Below are 6126 nucleotides of genomic sequence, written 5' to 3'. Positions count from 1 at the left end.
ACTGGGACAGATAATATGAAATGTTTGAAAGCTTCATAATATATGACGGTAAAATTTATTTATATCATGACCCTGGGACCAGTTTTACTTAGGAATAAAGGGAAAATATTAAAGTCTTCTAAGGAATAGTTTAGCCATCTGTATTTAAAAACAATCTCCTCAAGAACAGCAAATTCATAAGTACTCACATTTATACAGAAGCATCCTCTAGTAGTTTAGATTCAAATTTATTCAAAGCATGACCCCAGGGAGTAGGATTGGGCCACAGTGGTTGATCAAAGATGAATATGCATCTGAAAAATCTCGTTAATAACAGCAAAGTGATAATATTAGTCGTATTAATATGGAAGCATCCTTGAGTAGTATAGATTCACTTCAGTTCAGATCATGACCCCTGGTGGTAAGGTTTGGGCCACAACAGATCAAACTTTAACATAGGAATATATAGGAGAACATCTGTAAAAATCTTTCAAAACCATATTTATCATTTTTATATGGAAGCATTTTTAGTAAGCATAGACCTAAGTTTGATCAAATTATGTCCCCTGTATGGAATCCGGTCAAACAGCCATGAATTTCACTATTGCACCATCAAAAATGGACTAAAGGGTCGATGGCAAGTCATTGTGATGGGACGATGACCATAAAGCGATATGGTGATGCTGTAGTGGTGAGACAATGTATTGACGATAGTGCGATGGAGCAACAATGAACATTGCTTCTTCGTCATCTTGCCATTGATATCGCATCATCGTGTTATCGCTATTGCAGGATTTCAAATACTGAACTGATTAATCTCTAGCCAAAGTGAAAGGTGAGTGTTGTGGCCCATGGGCCTCTTTTTAATTGGCATTGTTTTAGCATGTATGACTCAAAACAAAAAGAACATATGATACATGTATTTGATTGCAGATCATAAGTCATTTCTTTTCATTTTTTTTACACGTATAGGATTTAATAAGAGTTACAAGTAATTAAAATAATTGTTCTTTTTATAATACAAAATGGAATTCCAATATGATCAGAATATAGGGACAGGTAAAAATTAAAATATCGAATTACTTTTATTGCTGCAATTTTATTGGAATAGCTGATTTTTCTGTTGAACAATTATCTGATTAGTTGAACGTTCCTGTAATTTCAATTTTTAGCTCACCTGATGCTGGGCTAAGTGAGTTTATGATATAAATTTGCGTTGTTATCGTATAATTTTTTTAGGTCAGCTGAGTTTACTCAGGTGACCTATTGCAATGTTTTCGTCTTCATCGTGCATCGTGTGTTAACATTTAAATATTTTTAGCTTCATCTCTGAAACCACTGAACCAATTTTGGCATATAGCATCTATGGGTGAAGGGGAGTTAAAATTGTGAATTTCATCCTCCCCCCCTGGCCTGAGGGGTGGGGCTTAAACCATCAAAATAAATGCAATCTTTAAAAATCTTCTTTACTCCTGGACATCAAGCAGCCAGACTGTTGGCATGATTGGAATCAGCATTGAGCCCTCTACCAAAATTGTGAAATTCTTGGTCTCAGGGTCAGGGGTTCTGGTGCTAAGGTGGGGCTCTGTTGAATATATAGTGAAAATGCATTATTTCTTATAAAATCTCCTTTTTTCCTGGGTATTAAGCATATGAACTTATCTACATAGCTATGATGAGGAAGGGTGCCTCTTCCAAAATTTGTGAATTTCATGGCCCCTGGGTCAGGGGTTCTGGTATGAGGGCGGGGCTCTATTGAATATATAGTGAAAATGCATTAATTCTTTGAAAATCTCCTCCTCTGCTCCTGGGTATTAAACAAATGAACTTTGTACATAGTTATGATGAAGAAGGGTGCCTCTTCCTAAATTTTGAATTTTATGGCCCTTGGGGTAGGGATTCTGGTGTTCAGGTGGAGTTCTATTGATTATTGATTCTTCTGTCTTTAATAAATCAGAAGTGAAAAAGGAATTCATAGATTACACGATCAGTTTGTACTGGTCCCAGCTGACAAAGCTGATAACAACGTTGTCTTTTTTTGTAAGGCTCATTATCTGAATTGTATTTTTGAGGAACTATAGGATTTCAACTATAGGAAGTCCAACTTACACCCATCCCTCGCTTTCTAAGGAGGAAATTCTTCAAAATCATATGTCCGTTTTAGATAATTTTAATATTCCTAACAACCAAAATGAATTTCAATTATCATACCTTTACTAGATTCCTAAACTTCATAAAAATCCTTAAAAACAAAGATACATAGCGGATTCCAGTAAATGTTCTACCAAGCCTCTTTCTTTACTCCTCGTTAAAATATTCACTGTAATGAAGGAGAAACTTCAGGAGTACTGTTCAACAGTATATTCGAGAAGTGGTGTAAATCAGATGTGGATACTTAAAAACTCCAAATAACTTTTGGAAAATTTGAAATCACAAAATTTTACTAAAATCAATAGCATCGAAACGTACGACTTTTCAACACTTTATACAACCATTCCCCACAATAAATTGAAATCCAGGCTTTTTGACATCATAGACAGCTGTTTTTTTTTTTGTTTTTTTTTTTTTTTTTTTCAATAAAAATGGAACTCATAAATATACTTACCTTGTCATTGGTCATTTACAAAATTATTTTGTTAAAAAGCACACTGATTGTACACACAGGTACTCTGACGTTGATATTAAAAAGATGCTTGAGTTTCTAATTGACAATATCTATGCAGTGTTTGGAGATCAGGTCTTCCAACAATCTGTTGGAATTCCCATGAATGGGTACCAATTGTTATTAGCAGACCTATTTTTGTATTCATACGAAGCAGAATTTATTCAAAAACTTTTACATGAGAAGAAGAAAACACTTGCTGTGGCCTCCAACTTGACATTTCGATATATCGACGACGTGTTATCAATTAACAATAGTTACTTTCATTCATATGTCGACTCGATATATCCCAGCGAACTTGAAATAAAAGATACCACAGATTCTGACACATCTGTTTCATATTTAGATATTTTACTAGAAAAAGATGTTTATGGTAATCTAACAACAACGCTATAGATAAACATGATTAACGTTATTACTTCAATTTTTCAATCGTCAACTTCCCTTACTTATGTAGCGATATACCCTTATCACCTGCATATGGGGTTTATGTCTCTCAGTTTCTGATTCGATACGCAAGAGCGTGCTCTACGTATGAACAATTTTTAAAACGAGGCAAGCTATTGACAAACAAGTTGACGAAACAAGGAAATCAACAGTCTCGTTTGAAGTCATCTTTTTGCAAGTTTTTCGGTCGATACAATGACCTTGTCAGCACATAAAACCTGTCATTGAGTCAAATGCTGACTGACGTTTTTCATACTAATTGTAATGCCATTATTTATACACTGATCGAACTATCTACGGATTTTTCCGGTTTTTGTTTCCCGATCATGACAATTTAAGGAGCACACGGCGGGTGTGACCGGTCGGCAGGGGATGCTCATTTCTCCATGGCACCCGTTCCCACCTCTAAATTTTGAGGTCCGTGTTTGCTCTGCTCCAAATTTGTATCGTTTCATTGGACTTTCGAGATTGAATATTGTTCGTTATCTTCATATTTCATAGTGAAAATGTGTGAGTTCTTTGAAAATCTTCTCCTCTCCTCCTTGGTATTAAGCAGATTAGCTACCTACATATTAGTAATTAGAAATGTATGATGAGCAAGGGTCCTTCTTCCCGAATTTTGAATTTCAAGGCCCCTGGGTCAGGGGTACCATAGACGAGGTGGGTGGGTGGGTGGGGGGGGGGGTTCTCTAATGATTATATACTGAAAATGAATTAATGCTTTAAAATCCGCTCTTTGGTATTAATCAAACACTTATGACGAGCAAGGGTGCCTTTTCTAAAATTGTGAAATGTGTGGCCCCAGGGTCAGGGGTTCCTGGGGTGGGGGCACTACTGATTATTGCTGATTATCACTGATTAGTGGAAATGAATTTGTTCTTTGTTCCTCTACTCTGCCAAGGGTATTAAAAAATAACCAAACTAAGCATGCTAAGTGTATAATTATGATGAACAATGGTGTACAGTGGTACTCTTTCAAAATTGCAAATTTCATGGCCTCTGGTTTAAAACACAAACCAAGTTAAATTTTTACAAAGTTTACAGGTAGTGTAGATTCAAATTTGGGTGGGTGTGGTAGGGTGGAGTCACAATGGGCGATCAAAGTTTTATATGGGAATTCCTAAGAAAAATGTTTTAAAATCTTCTTATCGAGAACAGCAAGGCCATGGGTGGTCATATTTGTATGGAAGCATTCTCAGGTAGTGTACATTCAAATTTGTTTAAATCATGACCCCCGGGGGTAGGGTGGGCCACAATGGACGATTAAAGTTTTATATAGAAATTCCTAAAAAAAAAAAATCTTTAAAAATCTTCTTCTCAAGAACAACTAAGCCATGAGTGGTCATATTTATGTGGAGGCATCCCAGGTAGTGTATATTCAAGTTTGTTCAAGCCATGACCCATGGGAATAGGGTGGGGTCACAATGGGTGATCAAAGTTTTACATAGGAATATATAGAAAAAAATCTTTTTAAAATCTTCTTCTCAAGAACAGCAAAGCCAAGATTGGTCATATTTATATGAAAGCATCATCAGGTAATGTAGAATCAGGTTTGTTCAAATCATGACCCCCGGGGGTAGGTTAAATTGGGACCACAGGCGATCAAAGTTTTACATAGGAATACATAGGAAAAATCTTGAAAAATCTTTTTTCTCAAAAACAGCAAAACCATGATTGGTCATAATAATATAGAAGCATCCTCTGGCAATGTAGATTCAGATTTGTTCAAATCATGACCCCCATCCCACCCCGACCCCCGGAGTATAGAGGGGCTATAACAGAGGTCATAGTAATATAAAGGATATATCAATAAAAAAAATTCTTCTCAAAAACCGGAAATTCAAATTATTTCAGAAGTGTCCTGAGGTAGTGTAGATTGAAGTTTGTTCAAACCCCATCCCTCACCGGACCACTTTTATATTTAAACTTTTCAATACTGAACTGATATCTGCTTTTTTCTAGCCAAAGTACTCAGGTGAGCGATGTGGCCCATGGGCCTCTTGTTATTTTGATCCAATCAAAAACAAGGCCACTTTTATTCAAAAAAGTAATGGCAACATCTAGTTAACAATTTTCAAGTTCAATTTTTCATTTTGCCACTTTTACTACAGATAAACAAAAAACAACAGCAATAATGCATTTTTTTTACTAATAATTCAGAAATAAAAGCAGATAAGTAAAGTCTGGCAAGGATAAAAATAATCACAATCTTTAGATTAAGCTACATGTATTATTAAGGAAATTCACACTCATGTCAGAGATTTAAGGTATAATGATTTTTAAAGCTTTTGAGTACCTGAAAATGATTTTTAAAAAATCAGAATCATATAGTATACACTGGCGGATTTAGAGTAGGTCCAGCCCCCCCCCCCCCCCCCCCCCCACACACACACACACACACACTTTGTGTCCAAAATATACAAAAGATGTAATAAATCAATTTTTTTTTGTATGGCCGTGGGCCCCTACCTCGACCCCAAACTGGTCGCCCTCCCCTCTTTTGAAGATTCCTGGATCCGCCATTGGTATAATATGATTAACTCGCAATTGTCTTTCATATTTCAACAAAATAAAAAATAAATTTGAACAAAAAATCGCAAATTCAGCAAATTCTTTACCTGTCTGATCCACAGCTTTTCAACTCAATATTTACTGACGATTATTTTAAAGTTAAAAGTAAATAAAGAAATATATGAATAAAATATGAATTTGAATTTTAAAATATGTACATTTCACATTGATATTAAAAGTGAATAAATGATCTAACTGTATTAAATAATATATTTGAACATTTTAGAAGCAGATGAGGCTACTTTGAAAAAAAAATCGATATTCTTCTGATCATTACAAAAATGCATAAATTGATTTACCCTCTTTCCTGCAAAAATTTCCATATTAGATTAACTGGTAAATCATGCTGAATTTATGCTTTCTCCTCATTATTTTTTTTCTGTTTTCTACAATGTACATGCATGTTTCAAAAGTATTTTAACATTATTTTACTCAATATCTTTTGTTGCAGTAAGTTTAACGTTGAA

This window comes from Saccostrea echinata, unplaced genomic scaffold (genome assembly GCF_033153115.1).
Source record: "Saccostrea echinata isolate AGI-Se365-2 ecotype Australia unplaced genomic scaffold, CSIRO_AGI_Sech_v1 ptg000044l, whole genome shotgun sequence".
Lineage (NCBI taxonomy): Eukaryota > Metazoa > Mollusca > Bivalvia > Ostreida > Ostreidae > Saccostrea > Saccostrea echinata.
This window is presented reverse-complemented; position numbering follows the sequence as displayed.